General features: G+C 35.3%; 1 long non-coding RNA gene across 1 annotated transcript in view; it reads right to left on the reverse strand.

The window, feature by feature from the left end:
• Positions 1 to 23,714, reverse strand: part of LOC122839630 — a 58,428-nt gene that overhangs the window by 13,123 nt on the left and 21,591 nt on the right. The gene's annotated exons all lie outside the window — the stretch shown is intronic.

Genomic DNA, 23,714 nt, shown 5'->3' on the forward strand with positions numbered 1-23,714 from the left:
AAACTGAATTGAAATACCCCAACTTGTTTTTGTTTTCAGCTGAATTGTTCAAAACACATGTCAAAATTAGTGTAAAACTTTTTATCCTCTGTTTCTCTGGACAACAGCTCAGGTTTTCCCTCTCTCTAGAGTTTTAAATTGTACATTTCTCAGCACTCTTCTTGTAAAAGGTTTTTTTTTTTCTCAGAATGACCAGCATTAACCCAGGGGATTCTTAAAGAATTATGATATACTTACAATTTCTTCTTCTAAAGATGGAAAAATTGTGTTTACATGATGAATTATTTGTGAGAACTATGCTTTCAAAAATATGGTCTTGTCAGGGCAAGGTGCTTTATTTAAAAGTTTTTCACATCTACTGTATTTTCCCGGACTATAAGCCGCTACTTTTTTCCTATGCTTTGAACAATGTGGCTTTTAGCCCGATGTGGATTTTTCTTCAACCACCAGGGGGCCCTTTAGCAGGAAGTGAATCATTGGAAGTAAAAATTAGAATTCAAAGAAGAAAGGGCTAATTTTCATTGGAGAAATTTCTTCAAACTCATGTGATGCAGCTTTTAAGTTGAGGGCTATTGATCCCGCAGTACAGGAAGGAAATAGAGCCGCCGCACGTAAACTCAGCGTGAACAAAACCATCGTTCGCCGTTGCAGATGGAGGGCTGCGCCTTAATAAATCTAGCATGTTTATTAGAACGCTGCCCTCTGCTGCAGAAAACCGAGAGCGGCTGAGATACCAGCAGCTTATAACCCGGTGAGGCTTATATATGTGCGTTTCCAGTTTTTTTCAAAAAAAATTTAGGTGCAGCTTATAGAATAGTGCGCTCTATAGTCCAGAAAATTTCCCAAGGATGACAAAAAAGAAGTTGGAAAAGGCTATTTGAGGTTGTATTAACTTCACTGAACATTCATTGCCCTGGTCATACTTTCTGAGAAACTCCATCCATTCAGCTAAACATTTGGGTCACAAGTTGTTAAACATCATAACAGCTAATTTTCAGAAAATATGTTTGCTTTTATTTTTTATGTCTGGCAATCTTCCAGTCAAGAGGCCATAAAAACATGAGATATATAGCTCGCCATTTTGCATTTGTGCTCATTGGAGAAATGCCCAGCTGACTTTTACCCATGAAAGACCATGAGCTGTATCAGCCTACGAACCAGCTCTATTAGGAGGAAACCAGGAGAGGCGGCACGGTTAAATGGGTTTGACATCAGTTTTCACTTGAGAGTTGAAATTCAGCTGGACACCGATCGTTCACACATTTTATACTCTAGGTGTCAGAAATTCATTATTCATGTCTGTGATTAGTTTATTAACCTTTTTGTATCCAACAGTGACAAAAATGATAATAGGTGTAATTAAATTATAGAAAATACTTACAGAACATGGATGTTATTTAACCATTTTATGATGAGAGAACAAGTGGACTTCGACTTGATGAGGCAACAGAGCATATTTGGTTTCGGTATTAGAATATTAAAACATTGACAAAGAAATACAAAAAACTTTTAGTCAAGAAGAGAAATAAATTTTCAAATGGAAAATTTGTAGGAGTCCTGGATATGGTGAACAAAAATGAAAGTGCATCATTGAGGTCTTGGTGTGTCTTTCAGGTGGACACAAAAGGATAAAAAAGATTTATCCGAATCCTTTCAGGTGGGTGAAGAAAACCTCCCACACAGGATTTCTAGGCACTGTTTTTAAGTTTCTGATACTGTGTGTGTTTACAGACCGTGACCGTCTGAACTGCTCAGAGACCTCTTAAGGACATTAAAGAGAGATAGAAGAGGGAGTGTTGGTTTCAGAAACATAAGAAAATGAGTCAGGTATTAAAAAACAGGAGCTTTAAATCTTTATGATGAACAGAAGAAGTCTGCTGGCAGCAAACTGCTCATCTGTTCTTGTATTTTCACTGCAGCATGAAAAGATTTTAAAGAAAAAAATGACTTTGAGAACAATTCTTGCTGTATTATCTTCTGTAGAATGAGAACAGGGTATATTGTAATGCACAGAAGAGAAGCTCTTCATCATCAGTTACCTACACTGACAGGCCACAGAATTAATTTCACTCCTTGACAAAAATGACACTCCTCATTCTTTTCTCCCAACACAATTACTCCGTATATAATTCAATACAACCTGAAATTATTTAGAGCAACATATCCGGTGTCACTGCAGTTTCTTTTTTCTTTTTTAATAAAATTAAGTTTGACTGTAAAATGAAAATGAGTTTCATATTAGGAAAACCTAATAGGGCAAGTGTGGCTGAGTCTGTGAATGTTAGAGTGATGCTCAACAGGATCCCCTCTAGTCTCATGATGTTAGACAATTTAGTGGAAATACGTCTACTACATGAAGATAAAAGAGAAAAGAGACTTAACGTCATTAAATAAAAGCTAGTGGATGAGCTCAGTTGTCAGACAATGTTAGTGAGATGACAATAGGCCATTGGGAATACAGGTGACTGTCATCAACACCTCAAATCAAATGGAGCTCATTCATGTGGAGCCAGACTTAACAAACCATAGGGCAGTGAGGCAGAGCACACAATACCTGCTAATGAAGTAAACCCTGAAAGGCAGATATTTATATAGTAAATACATTTTTCCACTTGTGCTTGATTTTATTTTGGTAAAGTAATGTATTGGCATGCAAATAACTAAAGTCTTGTTGCTGTGATTAGAACTAACAAAAAAGGTGAAGTAAGAACTGCAAAATTTTCAAAATTACAATACACAAAGCATGGATCTACTATCTTTGTGATGTGCCTGTTGTTTAAGAGATAGTTCCAGTTTTTAAAGGGGGCGAGGTATTATGTAAAACCAACTTTTACATTATGTTATAACATAATTACTGGAGTGTTGTCTTGATTCTTCATGTATGTTTTAGAAATCCATGAATCTCCCATATGGCAGCCATTCAGGTGGTGCCCAAGCAATTGCTCTCACAAAGAGCCATTTTGTTTTTCATAAAACTTCTCTACCTGAGCTTTCAGCTCACAGAAACCCACAGTTCCTCCAGACTAGCAGCATCAGCAATTAGCAAACATCAAGTGGAACTGTAAGTCTGTTCTTATTATGCAAACTAAACTACTTCTCAGTTCAATGCATTTATCAATTAAAAATGACATAATGAAAAAGCATTGCTGGGTGTTAGAAAAATAGAAGCTTCTTAAAGAGACAGACACAAATTTCAAGGCATCAAATTTTTAAAGTCATGTTTGATATATGCAACAGGTTTATACCAACTGAAGGTAACATAGTTGCTTAACTGTGTAATACAATGGCACAATGTGCCTGAAAAGTACATAATACCACCCCTTTAAGTTAATTTCTGTAAAATATAGATCAGTCAATCAGTCCATCCAGCTGTTTGTGGTTGCAGGGAACTGGTGCTTATGTCCACCAGCTCTTATTTGAGAGTTGGAGTACACCCTGGAATGGTTGCTAATTCATCACAGAGTAGCACAGAGACACACAAGACAAACAATCATGTATGTATTTAATCACTCATGACAATTTATACAGCCAAATTAGATTTACCCTTTTGGCCTGCATAAGGAAGCTGGAGTACCGAGGGAGGAACCATTCATGCACAGACGAGTGCAAACTTCATGCAGAACAATGTTAGGTCAGGATTCTACCCCAGGACATTCTTGCTACATGGCAACAGTGCCAGCAACATATAAAACATTTCAGGTCTGATCCCTGAGCAAATTTCCGTTAAACAGATAGAAAAGATGAAAGTTCCTTCATATCTGACAACGCAAAAATTGTAGTTGAAAGGGTGGGGGGAAAAAAATCAAATGATGTCTAAATCTGGTGGAAACATGATTATGGTAGAAAAAAATGGGCTAATAGAGCCTGGCTTTCAGCAAAAAGCAGAATAAGATGGAGCTCATTATCATTTGGAATTACTAATGGCTATTTAGTTACATATTCCTCATGAAAAAACTAAATGGCATCAGCTATACAGCATCTCCTATTAAGACATTTTTGTTTTATTTTGCTCTATCTTGGATATTGTTCTAAAACCTGTTTGATATTTTCTTCCACTGATTTTTTGCCTTTGGATTTAAACAGCAGGAACAATCTTATGAACATATGCAGTTTTTATGGAAATTATTTTTAGTAATTTTATTTTAGCCTCACTATATACTCATTTTCAGCCCACCAATAGACTAACATTTTACACTTGAATTAGAATTATTGATTCCTATTTTCCTGCAGGCATATGCCATCATATATCAGTGACAAAACTACATTGTTAGATCAAGCACATCATTGGAAATCTCATTATATCACAATCTTTTCTTTTCATCTCTTAGTTCAGTCATTCTGTATCTAACTTAATGAAACACAATAGCTTAAGTCTCAAGTAATTTATTCCACTTTTCCTCCCATAAAGACTTGAAGTGCCTTGTTTCATTTTAAATATTTCTGCAGCTCTTTTATCATCATCAACATGAAATAACCCGCTCCACAGTCTTTCAGTAAAAGCTCTGTGTCTAACCTGAGTCCATTATGTGAGGATTACAGTCCTTAGTTAAAGGAATAATAACCAACTAATTTTACATTTTGGTTATGTTAGAACCACAAACTTTATTATACTTCATGTGGATTTTGTGATAGAACAGACATTGTAGAGTATACAGTTATGAAATAAAGGGAACACATTTCATAAATAAAACCTGTGTAGAAAGTATGCTGGGCTTTACTGTAAAAGCCATAAACAAAGTGCAGTGCAACATATAACCTTTATACTTCACCTAGCCAGTCAATAACATTCATTCAAGTGTAATGCAATTTTGTTATAATATTCTGTAAACATTATGAACCTCGAGTACGTCTGGATTTTGGTTTAGATTTATGTTTTGATAATTTACTTTTTTATTATTATTTATGTGCAACAGATTTGGGAATTAATGGTATTCATTTCTCTGTGTTCTTGTTTTTAGAAAGATATTTCCATATAGTTTTAGTGCTTTAGGTTTAATTTCTTACTTTTTCTTGTATTCTGTTCTCTGTGTATTCTAGTTTATCCTGTAGATCAGTGCTAGCCTTCCCCCTTGGTTTGTTGTTTTGTGCATAGTTTAGTTTCCGCTGAGTTAATTATTCACCTTTCCCCTGTTTCCTGGTTTTGCTCTCCTTCACAGTTGTTCCAAATTCCCATGATTAACTCATCTGCATTCAACATCACTCTCCGCCCTTTCCTTTGTGTATAAGGTCTCTGGTTATCATTGTTCATTACTGGTTCCTCCTGCTATTCTGTCCAATCGCCATACCTTGTTTGCTTTTTTTTTAATAAGCTGTGTAAGTTTTCTGTTTGTTTATTAAACACTTATCATGGTCCCATCCCATGGTCCTATCTGCATTTTAGTTGCATTCACTCACAAAACAGCAATCTGCCTAAGAAAATACGCTTGTACTCGTGGTTATGTGACAATATGCAAAATAGTGCTAAACTTTTAGAACTGCGTATAATGGTGACATTTTGTATTATGCTTTACAATAACAAACAATTTTACATGCATAATAATAAAAAGAAAATAATATCCTATAAATATGATCTAAAGTTCTTTTGAATGACTGCAGAGATTTAGAGGATCAAAGGTAGATTAAACAAAAATCTATTGATGTTTTGGGTGAAATGACCAATTTAAAGACATCTTTCTGCCTCTTTGTATAAAATGTCACTCTTGTGCTCATGTAAGGCTGTTCAGGTTGTCTGCCCTTCATTATGTTTGGTTTCATTTTCAGGTGTGAAAGTGTCTTTTTACTAGAGATAACCATATTCTGTGAGAGCATGTTATGGATATTGGCAAAAGGTATTTGGATGATTTTCATCTAAATATCTATGCTGTAAAGACACCATCTATTCAATCTCTGCTGAAATGAAATACCATATTTATTTTGACCCAAATTGATGAAAACTGTATTTTCCTCCAATGTGTTTGTGTATTTGACATAAAATCATTCACAGCTGGAGAAGTTTTTATGATTTGAAAGGTTGAATTGAATCGATGCACTTTGTAGCTCAGAGATGGAACAGATAGAGGAGATTAAGTAGCCCAAAGCCAGAAAACATTTAATTCTTGATGAAAGTATCGAAATACATTGTCATGTGCTCTTTCTGGTCAGCGAAAAAAAAAAAAAAAAAAAAAGATAGGCAGGACTGTTTGTATTTCATTTGAGGTGACAAGCACCATCTAAATTATTAGATCATTTTAGATTCTGCTCTATTTTTTAATCACAGCACCCATGAACTGCTACCAGAAAAAGCAGAGCAGACATTTTTGACAACAGTGATCAATTTCTACCAACTTAATGCTGAAATCTACAATTTCACAAATCCAAAATGTATTCCTCTAAATTAAATAGCTAGAGAGAGTCAATTTGAAAAAAAGGGTTTGAGTGAAATCCAAATGCTAATTGTACGAATAATTAGTGTTGACAGTGGGGGCGCATTGTTCAAAAGGTATTATTATTCTCACCTTTCAGAATCTAGATGGTCCAGTCTTGGGGAGAAACAGGTTAGACAGCTTAAAAGCTAATCACACTCTGAATTTCTTTAGTCACTTTGTTGTTTCCTGAATCCTGCAGAGCCTTTTCAATTGTTTTGTACTGAGAATGGCATTCTCACACGTTTCTAGTAAAAGTTTCTTGAACCTACACAATCATAGTGACAATGTATAATTTTACCATCATTCTGATATTCTACTTTATTCATACAAAAAATATATATATATATAGGTAGGTTAAATGGCAACAGTTGTATCTTAAATCAACTGATCATGCAATAATGATAATTACTCACCACCAAATATACTGTTTTAGAGACATCAGACTTGTGTTTTACTGAAACAAATATATTTTGGTTTTTATTTTATTTTCCACCATATATATTCTTCCACATTCGTTTTTTGTTTGATAAAAGCGTCTTGCACATTTAATATCTACTGAGAACATGAGTGTAAAAAGCCTGGTTGTTTCTGATTGGATGAAAAACAAGACAAAATGTCTGCTGTGAACTGAAGAATTTTGTGAAAACCTGAAGCTACTCTTAGAAAAGATTCACACCTAGTTCCTCTGAAGGAAAGAGTCTGGTTGCCTGCTGTGTGTGTGCTGGGTGGTCTGGCTGTTGCATATCCATCTTTGTTTTCCTTTTAATTCTCCAAATGTTTTTCTCCAACCATTATACAGTACCTGTTTCTAAATGAAACACAAATGTTGAATTATATTTAGTTTAAGTTCTAATAGTTGACATACTTGCATTAGATAAATGTATAACTGGATCATATTTAAAACTTGAAGGCTTTAAGAAGTCCCAGTGTTTAAATGTAATCTGAATGGACCGTGTAAGATTCAAAATTTGTCCATTGTTTTCTTAATGCAGTACTATTAATATGTGTGAATGAGCAAAGCTCAATGTCAATTTCTACAATATGCTTTATATAAGCCCAGAAAATAAGAGAAAATAGAGCTGAGAAATAAGACAACTGAGATTCAGTTGCAAAAATAAGTATGTTAAATATAAAAACAGATGAGACAAGTCTTGCTGTCCCTGTGCACATGTTAGCAATTTCCTGGATTCATACAGTCTCATGGATATTCTCAATTAAATTTTCTGTAATAAAATATGAAGCTTCTCTTCAACATCAAGTGCTCACTCGTGGTGTGTTCTGTCTTTCTCTCAGAGTACTTAGCGTAAAATACATATCCACATCATCTGTCATAATCTGTTTAATTACTGACTATACATTACGTGTGCTTGGATGTTCCTTTCCTGACATTTGAAGCAACATTCAGTTTCTATGCACCACAAATCTGGAACAAACTTCCAGAAAACTGCAATACAGACATGAACTGTTCCTTTAAATTAAGACTAAAATCTGTTTACATTTGACTTTGATTAGTAATCTATTTGCTTGATAATTTTGATGATTATCAAGCAAATAGATTACTATTTGCTTGATAATAGTAATCTATTACTATGAAACCAGCAATAAATGTTTATTGCTGGTTTCATAATTGGTTATTGTATGTTCATACAATGGAAACCACTTTGAACTTAAATGTGGTATATACTATAGCCAGAAAGCATTCTATATTGTAACTGTGCTTAGTTTCTTCATTAAGTTTAAATGATTTTGATTCATTTTTAACAAAATAAATCAAAGACATTTTACTTTTAACATGTACAGTGGATCAGAGCAATACATTTCTTCAAGGTTGCATCAGTGTCAGCTAAAAACCACAGTTAATACACATTCTGAACATCATTGCCCAGAATGTACAACTTATTTTCTTCAAAGAATATAAATAATGAGAACTTAAAACAGCACGCTCTCACTGACCTCCATAGATCAAATGTCACATATAGACATGGACATGATATGGAAAAACAACAGGTAATATTTGCTTATTCATGCAGGTATTTTGACTTTGAAGTTCCTCTCTAATTGCCATTTCCTTTTGAAGTCATGGTAAATTAAATACTCAGCTTAGATTTCACTTGGACTCATTTCATTCCTGGAACAGTTGGTTGTTATCTCCAACCCTGTTCCCACCTGTTAGGAAAGTCCCTGGGGTCCAACATCATCCGTCTTAGATTTTGTTGCCGTACAATATGCTAATTGAGGGATGCAAATATGGTGCCTGTGGATCATACAAATATGTGTGAGAGAAGGTGAGGTAAGGTAGAGAAGGATGGAGAGTAAAGAAGACAGATTATGGTGCAAAAGAAGTAGCTATAAAAACAGGAATAAATGCGATACTGAACACTGCTAATTTAAAGGAGTAATTCTCATTGCTTGCCATTCAGCAAATGATGAAAGTTTAGTTTCAGGGGGCATAGGTGTAGTTCACATTAATACATGAATTTTTTCATGAAATAATCTAATTATTATTAAGAAGAACCTCCCTGAAGTAGGACTTCCTACTGGGAAAATCAAAGCTCACCAAGCAATTCCTGATTTTAACATCTGATATGATTACATGTGGACTGCAGTGCCGGTGCCCAGCCTAATCTGGCTGGAGTTCTGCTCTCATACTGCAGCAGCTGACTGAAAGTTCCAACATCTCTCCCTAACATTTCCCTCTCCTACACAACTCATTACATGTATGAGAACAATTATTCAAATTCAGTAATAATATCATTTGGCAACTTCCAGTGACTTTAAAGACAGCCAATAGCTACATTTCCTGATTTGGCAGCACATATCAGCAAGCTAAGAGCTGCCCATCTGTAAGGCTGCCGACTGCTGATTTACTACTCAAAAGCCCAACTAATTAACTACCTAACTTTAGCTTAACAGACTCCTAGTACTACTGTGCCGAGAACAGAATGTTGGCCACCCTGATTTTCAAAGTAAATTCTCCTTAGCTGAAATAAGCTGATGGATGAATCCTTGTGAAGAATACATGAAATAGACTGATGTCAAATAGAATAACTCAACAGTTATCTCTGCTTTTAAAAAGCAAATCAAAATTACATTATTCTAACTTTTAGAATCTGTATTTCTGGTATTTATTTTCTAAATGAATTCATTTTATCATAAATGTTCGTTAATCATAGTTGGCAATGTCATGAAAGAAAATTCTCCATCTCTTGTCAAACTATTCCTGTTTGAGACTCTTATTATGAAGTAAGAGAAAAAAATTGTTCTTGACTTATCAGCATGTTGCACTGACAAAGTTGCCAAACTAAGAGTAATTGCTGAGATGAACAACAATACCTGCCCAAATAAGCATTAAGTGAACCTCAACCATTGAAGTCATTTATCTGGAAACAAAAAAGCAACACTAAAGACAGCATCTGTTAAAATCTGTTATCAGGAGTTTGAAAGGCTGTTTCACAGCTGTTAATGAGCCTGAACTGTCTTTGATCCTGTCTAATTCAAAATTCAAAGATGTACATGGGTTAAACAGTGAAATAACAAATACAGTTTGATGTTTCTACATCCATTTTTTCTATTTGCAAAAAAAAAAACCAAAAAAAAAACACAACCCTAATCCCTTTGACCCCTTATTAATCTTAGTTGTTTTTTCTGCATTATGACCTTATCGAGGCAAGTTTGAAAACAACAATCCATGGACCTCAACTGTTCCACACTGATTAATCACAGTTTGTGATTTGCTTAACCTTTTCTGTTGTTAAAAAAAAAAAATTACTTTCAAAAATAGTGTGTTGTATATCATCTTGTCTTCAGATGTGGACGCATCATTACACCCCAAAGTCAATTACATTTTGAATCTACTACATCTCAAAAAATAGGATTCCAATTCTCTGAGACACAGAATTTTGATCTTTTAACCATAATCATCAAAACTAAAAGAAACAAAGGCTTGGAAAATTTCGCTCTGTGTGTGATGATATTCTATACCAGTTTCACTCTCTGATACATTCTATGTTTACACAATATTCATGTTAATATGTTTTAAATGTACTAGTATATTAGTTCACTTCAGTCTATTCTTATAAAAATAATCTGATTCATTAAAAATTATTTGTATGAGAACAGAAATATATAAAAATGAGAAAAATTGTGGTGTGTTTAAAATGCAACATCTGCCTTTGATAAAAAGCTTCCATAAATTAGTCTGTGTTCACCTTCCACCACTTCAAGCAAGTTCCCAAAGAACTACAATGCCTGACTTTTGATTGACCTTTGCACCTTTATGGCCTGTGGCACATAGATTTAAATTTCTATTATTTAATTACACGTGGAGATATAAAAGATCTGCTTTGGAAATGTCTTAAATCCTTTAAGAGCATTTTGAGGACAACACACTGACCTGATTACCAGCAGCTAAAAGCTTTTATTTGTCCTATTCCCTGTGAGCACAACAAGAGCACTAAAGGATTCATCGCAAGGCCATATTCCTGAAGAAAAGCAGAAGGATTTATTTCACAAACAGGGTTGCAACCAAGCTACATAGCTGACAGACCAACATTTTGAGCAACAAAGCTAAACCTGCAGCTTTATAGATCAGATCGAACATTTATGTCAGGGCGCTGTGGCGACACAAAGAAACTTCGAGGAGAATTTAAAATATTAAAGGTTCAGTTAATAAGTTTCAAACCAGACATAATATCTCACCCAGACTATGCAATATGTGCTTTCAGAATAAAGACAGTAGCTGGTACTTTTGTTTTAACAAGACAGTTCACTATAATTACTATGATGAACTATGACATAAACTAATGAAGTAGCAATAACGGTTACACAGTTCACACTCATAAAAGTGATTTCCACACTTGTGACACAGGGAGAGGGTGAAAGAAGGATCAGAGGAACTGATTATCTCTGGTGGTCATTAAAACACAAATTAAATGGCACCACTGTATATCTACCACTTACAGACCTGACAGTAATCCAAGTTGAAAGGGATCCTCAGCAATTATATCATGGGGGAAATGGTTCAAAGGTTTGCATAGCATAAAGTGACTAAAGCAATGCATTTCTTTTTTGGTTGCTCTGTTTAGGAAGCTCTTCACCTGATATTTGGGCAGATTTTGCCATCTGGAAAAGGAAAAAAAAAAAAAAAAAAAACTTCTGACAAACATCAGTACGCTACAAACACGACGACGTTTCTGAAAATGAACCAGGAGGTAACCTAATGTAAGAATATCCTGCTCCACATTATTGTGACCATTTTATGGACTTTGTTCTGAAGACGCAGTACCTGCAAATGTGTAATTATAGTAATTTGAGGAGACATTAGTCCTGATTTTTTTATTTAGCTGACTTGTGCCTCTTTGATGTTCTCCCGCATCAACCAGACATGCTTGTTCTAAGACATGACAACTAAAGCTTCAGTAAAGCTTACCATTTCAGCTGACGAACTGGTAAAAAATGTGATTTACATTTACATCTTCTCAGATGTTATATTCCACATGTAAAGATAGTTTTTAAAAATTTACTTGACAGAAGTACATGCTTCAATATCAATAAAATATCAAACGCACAAAATCCCCATGTTTTAAGTGTACTAGCTCTTTTCATCTGGACTTTTATTTACTTGAATAACTTTGTTGTTATTGCTATAAATCAACAGGACAGAATATAACATTATGATCACCTGGATAATAGTGAGTTTGCCGTCTTGCTTCTACTAAAACGGGTTTGACCTGTCAGGACATTGAGTCCAGTAAAACTATGCTGTCATTTCTGGTACCAGAATGCTAACAGGATGTCGACAAATGTGTTGTTGCGCACCCTGAACCATTTTTGCTTTGTGGCAGGACATATTACCTTGTTGACAGAGGCTTGTGACATTTGGGCTTACCATTTCCACAAAAAGGTCCACATGGTCTGTAGAAATGCCAATATAAAGGGGAAAAGGATTTGTTTCCAGAGAAATGGAACGCATTTTCCAAAAACAACAAATTCCAGTTAGCCCCAATTTTACACTAAGTGGGCTCACTCCATAGGGAACATGTGTGGTTCACTTTCTATATGGTCTTAACCAGAAAAGTTCTGTAATTTTTAATACAAAAAATATCAACTACAATTATCAAAATGATTCTGCTTCAAAAGTGATGCATAATTTGTCACGTTTTAGGTGTCCTGGAATCAGGGAAATAAAAAGCCCAGACTCAAAAAGTCAATTATACGTTCTGCATTTTTGCATTGAGAATATTAAGTATTAAATGGAGTCCCTCTTAGGTTCAAGTAACTGATTCACAAATTTAGTATTACAATAACCATGTAGCTAGACTCCCACAGATGGACATCTGATTGCTTCTTGTTTCCATATTACAAATGTCAGAATACCAGCTGGCAACTGGGTTTTTCTCTCCTCTTGTCTTCTCACCTTCAATTTTCCTCAAGTGTCATATGTCTGCTCGTGCCTCGCTCCTCTCTTCCTGGCAGCTTACCTGGCACAGCTGTTGCTCATCTCCTCATTACTGTTCTGCATATCTTCTTCCTCTTCCTCTCGTCTCCTCACGGGATTAACATACTCCCCAGTCGGCAAAACAAAAAAGGTCCAAGTTCCAGAAAAATGTTTTGTCCTTTTGCTGTTGAATTCCTGGCTTTGACTTGTTTTTCCTTGCTTTAGATTTGCAGCCTGACTGCCAGTGTACCTCATCTATCAAACTCACCTGCCAGTCAGATGTCATCCTCCACAATGTAAGCCATATGGAAAAGCTCCATGTCTTCGTGGAAGAACTCAAGACCAAGAGACATTCAGATTGTTTCCAGAGTTGCAGTGAAATTACTCATCTTTCCCTCAGTCATGGTAAATTCTACATCCTGCATAACATGCAAACACTAGACAAAACAATGGGGAATTAAAACTGTCTTCATTGACATGACGAGAATTGACCTTCCACAAATGTACCAAATTTAATCACACTAAACCCAAACTTTTTACCTAAGCTAAATAAATGTGACTTGAATCAAGATCATCTCCAAAGTGTCCAGCAAAAACTCCAATTGGAACAACATATCTGTCAAGAAAAATGGAAACTGTAGTGTCTGGAAGGATGAGTGAGATAAGTAAAATACAATCACAATAAACTTGAAGACCATCCATTCATCCATCTTTTGCTTCTCCGGGTTGATGGCAAGTAAACAATTTTCCGTACAATAATTAACTATTATAGTCAATTATAATTTTTTTTTACAATAATTCACTCAAAATTGTCCTTGGATATGTGCGTATTTGTGCATGGTTGGTTGTTCTGTGTCTCTGTGTTCCCCTGCAATGGACTGGCGACTTGTCCAGGGTGTATCCTGCCTCTAATGTAATAACTGCTAGGGATCGGCACCAGCATCCCCACGACCTTGCAAGGATACGTGGGTATAAACAATTGAACAAATGGATGGAAATTTGCATGTTATACAAACTAATTACTTAAAAACTGATTATACTAATTATTCCTGAACAATTTAACAGTGTCTTGTGTTTATGATATTTTTAGTTAAAAAACAACATTTAAATCTACCAGTGTTTGCTTGGTACTTTTAGAATTAAGAGTTTATTCAATCAGTAACCCACAATACAAAAATAGAGATAAATGATATAAAGCCCAGTTACTGTACAGAAGATGCATTTGCCTCTTTACCAAAAATACTCATTATACATCACAAGGTTAAAAAAAACTAAAACATATTTTTAGCAGCATCAGTCAGTTAATTTGAAATAAATCTCCTGATAACATTTTTAAGTCAATATGTCACTATGAAAGACCAAGACTGAACTGAGCCTAAAGCAACAATGGCTCTGCTATTTTAGGCTATTTTAGTAAAATCACTGGTGGATAGGAATGTGCAAATTATTGATCATTATGCTTCCTGTAGCATGTGCTTTTCCTTGGCAGACTGTGCCCAATAAGACACTTGAGCGCTGCCATATCCAAACCAAGACTGAAATACAGAGACATAGCGGGAAGGCTTTCCAAAGCTGCTATTCCCCTAATTGGCGAGACATGGCTTCGGCTGTGTCTGACAATAGAAAGCTGTGAGAGCAGAGGGTTTGTCAGTTGGGAGCACTGAAGTGAAAACAAGAGAAAATTTGAGAATAACTGTGCGGCGAGAGGTACATAAGGCACACGCATTGATCCCCCTCCATCTGGTTTAACTACTTCCCAGTTCCCCATGTTGGAATACCTCGACAGTTTGTATGATGTGCTGTTTGGTTAAAGTATGTGCTGTCAACACTGTTGCAGATACCTAGACACCATTCTTTCCATTTCTTTTTTCAAATATTAACTTCAAAGTCATACTAGATTTCTATACCTTACAATAAATATCTTTATTTCTAATACTCTGTGAATTGAACACATTTCCTTTGATTTTATCCAGTTGGAAAACCAGAACAGCCACCAACTTTTCAGATGATTGTAAGAGTTTAACTTAAAATACTTCCTGTATTCTATCATATCTGGTTTACAAGACATGAATATATGCAAATTATTTCTTATTCAATCTAATGCTTAGTTTATATTTATGCACACAGAACAGGATTTAAGTTTTCTGAGTAAAGGTTTCAAAAGTGATTCTATGAATACCACATCCATCGAAGGACTGTCTCTTTTTAAAGGTGCTATAGTTCTCTCCTGAACTTTGGCTAACTTACTCAACTTTATTATAATGATGAACTTATAAGTCCATCATCCACTGATTTCATAAAAATATTTTGTGCACTGATAATTAAGGTTCTTATAAGTAATTTCCCTTAATATTATGACTGTTTTAAATTGAATTAAAATAAAAGGAAACTGAAAATTCAATGTGTTAGCCTGATTTAAAAAAATATAATTTACCAAATTGTCATTGTAAATAGCCTGTACCTTTTTTAAAATAAAAAGATCATTTAGTTTTTTTTAGGTAATACTTTTCCTAATTTTAAGAGATGTAAAACAATGAAAATATTCAAATGACAATAAGATTTAAAAATATCTGGTTTCAATTGTTTATAATCGACTTAAAAACGTATCTGTGAAGGGTGACGTTTGGATTACACATTAGAATTGTAGTTTTAAATTGAAGCTTAACATGTTTGATTTAATATATTAAATTAAGATATTAGTATACAGCTTGCCATATATCTGAATCAATATTCAAACACAGTCCATGTTTGAATATTGTTTAGAAAACTTTAATGTGTTTTAATGGCAGACAATTTAGGTTTTGCAGTATTACATTTTATTTTAGTAGACTTAACTTCTCCACAGAGTACGTAACACATTGCTTGATAAAGTGACCAAGATAAAAGCCAACAGATATGGTTTGTGATCCTAAAAGTTCAAAATAAGATTCCACTATGCCTTTCCGGACAAAAATAAACATACACAGTTGTGAAAGCTGTTCATACCTGCTGAAAGCGACAGTGACCTAATCCTTATTTTGCACATTTGCCATTTCAGGGCAGTGATCTGTTGGGACACCGGTGCCTACCCATGCTTCATATCGGCTGATCTAGCAGCTAGAGCGTGTTTGCAAAGCCTGCCCTGTGAGAATGATAAATTGAAGTGATACATGTGTGGTCTCACCTGTACGGCTCACGAGTCCCCTGGGTGAGTAACTCTGCTCTGTTTGTGAACTGAACCTATCCTCTCTCCTGGGGGGAAAAGGGGTGCTGGGCTCTGTGGGGCCTTCTGGGAAGACATTGTCGCCCACCCACCTATCCCCATGGGCTGAAACTATCTATATCTCAGCTAGAAGGACCTTAGTGTCGTTTGTTACTGCTGGCATGTTGCTGCATGTCGTTCTGCAGGTGTGGCTACTTCTTTATTGTAGTTATTGCTAATTTAAATGTGGGGAGTTTCTAAAAATTACCTCATTAATTTTCCACACTTGCTTTGCTAATATAATTCATCTGTTTATTTACGGTGCAATATAATATATTGTGCTAAATTTCCTGGCTTACACAGCGATTGCTGCATATGTGGGACATTTCTGCTAGCAGGAGTCTTTTTATTTAATTAGCCATTTTATATATTTATTACCTCAATATTTTATATTCTATTTGAACTATTCAACTGCTTTACCTATTTTATACAATTAGAAATGCATTCATCAAGGTAATTAAAAATAACAATGTAAACCAAATCTGTTTGCTGCAGGTGATGCATTGCAGAAGTTGATGCACAATTGCATATGTTTCAGTTTCTTTTTTGGTAGCATATCCAAATGAATACACACAAAGATGATGGAACTAGAAAATATACGATAGGGGAGGAAGTACCAAGGAGGAGGAAAGAAAGTATTTTTTGATAGTGTCTGTTGGAATGATGAACTAAAGTACAAATTAAAAATAAATACCAATATTTGCCTTTAAAGGCTACTTTAAAGGTAGCCCAAGAACCATAGTGTGAGAATCATAGACATACAGCATTCTTTGTGTTTGCTTAACAAACACAATTGATGTTTATTGTCGCCATTACAGGTCTTTAAGCATTTCAATTTTGCTAAACTGCCGCCAACAACAGCACACCGGCCCTAATTAATCCTTTTAAATCACTCATCAGCACGTAGAAACAAAGGGATTGCTGCCCATCTGCAGAGAGTTTTGAATCAGAGCTTTGTGATTGAAGCCAATTGTTTCACTGTCATCACATTCTTACCTCAGTACAGAGCTAAGCCCCTATTACAACGCATTTGGAGATGTTTGTTTACAAAGCGATTAGCCTCTCAATCATATGACAGATTGTGAGCTTGAATGTCATTGAACATAGCCCATAGCACTTTACCCAGGAGGTTGAGAGATATTGTAATATGCCGACCCTCTTTGAGCAGGGTTGGGATATATTATTGTTTTATTAGAGTGGCTACTGGAATGTAGCATAACAGCCTGCAGCAGTTGGGTGATGTATATACCAAGGACTCATTTTGTTGTCTCCTGTATAGCCTCTGAGATAACACATTTATGATTAAAATTAATAAATCACTCATTGTACTAGTTTTAATAATATTTTGAAATTTGAAATGAACAAGGCCCAATTCTATACAATGGCACAATATTCTCAATCTACAACTTTAAAAGAAGTTATTCCCTGAATGACATGATATTCTAAATCTAATTAAATATAAGAAAGATTAAAACAGTCATATGAATGATGATGTTAGTTAAACTTCATTAAGCGCTTCCTTGCTGCTATAAGAAGATATAAGAAGGCATGCAGTAGCCAGTGGTTAAAATGTAATGAACTTGATTGACCAGTGTGACAAGTTTCCAAGGAAGACAAGTTTCATTCAACTAGGCTGTTATTTGGGAGTGTTCCTTCAGTATTAATCGATGTCTTGCTCAGTGGCCAAGTGTCCATTACAAGGGATTCAAATCCCTGATGGCTAAGATGAAGACAAATAGCCTATAGACAAGTTCACTGTCATATAACTAAACTTAACTGATTTCATGTGGATTTTGCTGACAAACGTTTTTAAATAGTTAAAGGTGAGAGAAGAGGAGAGATCACATCCGCCTGAATTAAAAGTTGATATTTTAGCTATTATCTTCAGATCATTTTAAAGTGTTTATTCTGTGAAACTGAATTTAAAATGACTTCAGGAGGAAATTTGTAGCATTCACACATATTTGATGAAAGAGGCTTGAGAGACGTGTTCCACACGTTTATCTGCACTATGCTATACACACATTAAGTGTCATGGAAATAACGAAGCAATTTCCAAAAAATAGCAGTTTTTTGTTTTTGCGATCTGTACAACACTTTGAGAAGCTTTTAGTATGAAGGGTGCTTTGTAAATAAAATTTGATTGATTGATTGGTTGATGGGCTGAGAATGATAATTGTTTTTTGACGTTTATTATAATAGGGCTCAATGAAGTGATTGGAAACAATTTTATGAGATAACAGTTCTTATTTAGCTACCAACCACTGCCTTTTCCAGGTAATGCCACATGTGTCGAGTCAACCTATCTATTTGTCCTTTTCTAAGTAATGTTTGTTTTGAGGATAACATGATGGATTATTAATATCCGAAGCATGCTCATAGCGTTCTTGTCTGAGTCACATGCATTTGTGCGTCTTAGAGGTAAATCCCAAATCAGCAATGAAAGCAGAGGGGTTCTGGTTCAGCATCATTAGAAGGGACAAATATTGATTGGTTTGTCTATATTCACACAATTATTTAATGTTCATAAAATACTGGCATGTGTTGGAACATTTTCAACAAAACAAATTAAAAAAAAACAACTTTTGTGGATAGGAATGAGAAACAACCCTTCATTCATCTCACCGTGTAGGTTTTGTCGTTTAACAACATAATTTTCAATAACTGGTAATGTTAAGCATTTTTACAACTGGGCTCAAATTTTAATTTAAATACATAAATTGTTTTCAACTGATTTATTTTTGTCCAAACTCATCACAATTTAAGGTTTGATTGAGTATCTAATTTGTTCAAGTTTATTTAAATATGTCTTATGGTGGAAGAAGAAAAAAAATCTGCTAGGAGAAGAATGTTATGTAACATGATTACACAAGATCATATGTTAAACTACTATGGTGATGACCATTTTTTGTTTCAGCCATTGTCTAGAATAGATTGTTTGTGAAGAAGGGCCTGATGGGTAGCAAGTGTTAAACTATGCAGCTAGAATGTCTAAAGAGAACACAAATGGTCCATTACACCCTCTGTCACATTCTCTCATAAATCAAACTGATACTGAGGTTTCCTTGGATATGAGACATGTAGGATTATGCACTCTGCTAAGATGGACAAATAGAGCAGACAGATCTGTTATACTTGGTTATCAGGGGGCTTGAGTCCCATCAAAACATTGCTTCTTCCACTTACGAACTCTGCGAGATGGCTGTTAGTTACCGCTTTCGTCTTGAGAAGACATTTTTGAGTTCAAATACCCCAGCAGCATACAAAATTTCTTCCATCTACAGTTCAATAACAAAGCCCTGTGCATAATATGGGATACAGCAAAGTATAGAAATAATATATACAGTTGAGCTGATTAATTCTTTTGCCAGATGTGTAAAGAAGCTTCATTGCCTGTTGAAATATTTAAGCAGCCAATTTCTTCATAATTTAGAGCCAGAAATTCTAAAGTTCTTAATATTTCCTAAATAAATAATTTCAAGTCAAATGATTTTTAGACATCTCAAAAACAAAAAGACTTATACCAAAGGCTAGAAGACTAGAAATTAACTAAATTTAGAAGAAAGAAAATTGTGAATGATGACTTTGATTTTCTGTTTTAGAATTGTAATCTGCTTGCAGTTTGAGTAATGGCAGCGAAGGAAGTGAACAATGACTTTCAGTTCATGTTGGCCACATTTCCAAATATTGAATAAACATTAACAACCACCCGTTTAGCTCAGCACTTCTCTCTTAGCAGTGGAGGGTTGTTTACATTGCAGGTAATTTCCACCAAGCTCTTTGTCAAACTGGTGCATTACATGCAACACGGCCAAACTTTAGCAGCTAGAAAAAGTTTAAAACTTCAACAGAGTCCACGCATCCAGGAAGTAAATGTTTCTCAATACCTGGGATATCAGACAATCTGGACTTTATGCTTTGTTCTTTTTTTTTAAATTAATATTACTGTTTGCTCATAATTTTAAGACTTTTCTAAATAACTGGGTCTTTATTGTGCTAATATTATGACTTATCCTCATAATAAAAAAAAAAATTATTGCCAAAATACTCCGTCGGACAACTCACAGAAGGGATGATTGGAAAAAAACAAAAACAAACAAAAAAAAAACTCTTTGAAAATATTTTCTGTACTTTTCATTTTTTAAAAAGAAAGCAAAAAATATACTAAAATTGGAAATTGGATCTGGTATGAAAACAATCTGAGATTTTATTTTAGAGTCACCCAGCCCTAGTGTACACCACAACTGAAAGATTTAATGTGAAAAGAAAGGATTTAAAAGCATAATATGTCCATGTTAGCAAATTGTGGCATCAATCTTCTCCTTATGGACTCCAATTTGAGTGGGACATTTCACTTTAACTACATTCTACTTGGGTGGACAATATCTTATGACTGAAACATGAGTTTAGTGTTCTTTTGTGCTTTCTTTTTACTTTGGGCACAGAGACAAGTATCTTAAAAAATGTAAAAGTAAGAGTCCTAAGGAAAAAAATATGTAACATGTCAATGTCATAACTGGTCCAGTTCAGAATACAGTTTTGGATATAACCGAATAACTTACAAGATAAGGTACGATTTACATGCTTCAAAAATAGCTACTAATATATCACCAGGATGTACAGTAACTTGATCAAAGCTGTAATAATTTCTAGAAAACTCTGATATGAGCATTCCATCTAAGCAGTTTTCACTGTTGTCTTGCAAATGTGTTATAATGATTTATCTACAAAACCAGGAGCTTGTGACAGTGAACACATTGAACAACAACATGTGCATATGTTCACAACATTAATCTTGCTTGCAACATAATTTGGAACCATATGCTGTGACATATACTCCAGCTTTCAGTTTCAAGTAAAGGCTTGGCACTAATCTTTAAATTAAATTTCCATTTCCATCAAATCACATTTTTATAAGAGTAATGAGAAGACTCTTCATAAAACATTTTGTCAAGAACCTTTGACCTCCGTGCCTTTTGCCCAGATGACTGAACACAAATGGCCAGTGGCAACACTGCCTAAGCTGTGCGGAGAACACTGAATGATAAATGTGCGCAGGTCCCTCAGGCTTAAAAAAGTCAGTGTGTCTGAGAGCTGTTAAGATAGTTTCAAAAACTCTAACTTATCGAAGCGATGGACCCAACGTGACATCCAGAACTAGAAAAGGATATGAGAAACACCACTGTCTGTTTTGGTTTGATCTACTGAGTTTTGAGAGTAGACATGTTGGCCTGCCAGTTAGACTAGAACAGCATCACAGCGAAATAGAAAGAAAAAGGCCCTACAAAGAGGCAATATATGTCTGCATGCTCCCCTTGCATAAATTATTCTGACAGCAAATTCTTCAAAAGATTGATGAAGTGATTCAGTGCTTGTCTTTTTAGTGGTTGAAAGAACAGGTGCAATTTCAAATGGAGACAAAACCCCTCAAAAGTTCTCTCTGCTGCAGGGAATGTTTTTTTTTCTTTGTCAGCCATGAGATGAAAGGAAAACAGTGGGGTTTCAATCCAGACTCAGCACGGCACCAGGAGCTAACCAGGCCATCCCTCCAAAGCTCATGTCACCAAAGAGATTAATTGGCCTGGGTCTCTTCAGAGTACTACTGATTGGCTCTCAAGAATGCAGAGGCTTTATCTCATTGGCTCAGGCATGGCCTTGGGTTGAATGAAAGACTGAGACCTTTCAGTAGCCTCAAAGTCCAAGTTAATGTCTGACAGCGCTTCCCCTGGTCTACTTTATCCCATCCCTTCAAGTGTTGTCTCCAGCTTTTCAATGTCTGTCAGGGGGGAAGTATTATAGTCTTAATTGAGTCTTTGTCTTTATTTTATGTACAGGTAAGTGGAGCATTGTGGTCTCAGTGTGGTTATTTTGGGCTTGTGAAGTGTTAGTCGCTAATATTAACGGACGGCTGTACAGAGTGTAGAAAGCTCCTAGTGTGAATGTGAGGTTGAGGTCAGTACAGGAACAGCAGGCGTGTCTGTTATGTGGCTAATTATGTGCACAGAGTCTATCAAGTTTGAGACATGCACTTGAATTTAGCCTGAAAGCAAATATTGGAGATTTGTTTATACATTATTAATGCTGCTAAAACAGCAGCTGGTAAAATCTACAGAAAACTGACTTCTTATAAATTTGGACACTGCCAGAAATATGCATTTAGATGACTGATTTGTAATCATTTTAACACAAATTATACAAAACCTATATTTTTACTCAATTAGACTACTGTGATCATCAATTTGATTTTGATCTTTCTAAATCAAAATTAAGTCAGCCAACCTTGGCATACATCTTGTGTTTCTTTGCGAAAACAATATACAATTTTAGCTTTTTATTTATTTATTTATTTATTATTTTACCAAACTTCAGTTTATTAATTATTGGGATGGTATGTAATGAATAAGCACAAAAGTACACCATAATCAAGTGAAAAAAAAAAGAAGTGATTTCAAAATTCTTTTACAAATAAAATAAAGTGAATAATCTTTCATAATAGGTCCCTTTTCTCAATATCACAATGAAACACAGTGCTACCAGCAGCTTTCAGGACTCATCTTAATCATAAGAAAAACATTTTTGTGTAATTTAATCTACGTATAAATGGAACTTTTTTGTGAAGGCCTTAGGGCTTTGTTAGAGACCTCTAAAGCTGGATAAGGTCTATAGTCATTTACATAAGGCTATGCCAAATGTGAGCATACTTTTTATGGACTTGTCATCTGTTTTCAACACAATTATGCACAACTTTATGTTGGGTTATCACATAAAATCCCAACACTGAAGCACTAAAATGTCCCTTTCAGCAAATCACACATCCTGTTCTATAATAAACACATCTGACATATGAAAAAAACTGATGACAATCAAAATAATGTCATTGCTTACTTGTGCCTGGTTGTCGGCAAACTCCCTGCAGACATGCGGCACTGACAAGAATCCATCCATTCAGCACTTAGAACTGATCATGATGTTGCACAGAAATTTTGCCCTAATATGTTTTCTGAAGTTAAGGAAAGGAAGGAAGTGTCAGGAAGTCATTGGCTTTAGGCTGTTTAGCTGGTGACGTAGTTGTCCAGGGACAGTGACTCACCACTGAGCACTTACACAAAGCAAATAGGCCCAGCACTCCAGCCATGCATGCAAAACTGCTGTCAAAGTCATCACTGTAGGAGTCAAGAAAATAACATTGACATTAGCAACAATCACGTTAACAGTTACAGCATGAGGCATTGTAGCTTAGCCTGTGCACTTACAATTGCATAATCTTCTACATTTATAAGTCCTTCTGGTAAAGTTAATTTTACTGCACACATGAAACACCCGGGTCATAAAGTTTATGTAATCTGACCAAACCATGTTTGCCGTGTCCTCCAAGTGGCTTGTGGCAAACTGAAAACAGCACTTTAATAGTTTTTGTCCCTCCACTCTTGCATAAAGGTCATATTTGAGGAGTTAGAAGCTGCCATGTCAATATATTATTCTACCAGAATTATGGCTCCTCCAGTGACCATAACCATGGTCACTGGAGGAGACCATGGTCACTGGAGGAGCTGCCATATTGGCCATATTGACTGCTTCTCTCCATTAATCCTGCTTTTACTCAGCCTATCAATTTTTTTGAAATTTAAGGAAG

The sequence above is a fragment of the Gambusia affinis genome, linkage group LG11 (genome assembly GCF_019740435.1).
Source record: "Gambusia affinis linkage group LG11, SWU_Gaff_1.0, whole genome shotgun sequence".
Classification (NCBI taxonomy): domain Eukaryota; kingdom Metazoa; phylum Chordata; class Actinopteri; order Cyprinodontiformes; family Poeciliidae; genus Gambusia; species Gambusia affinis.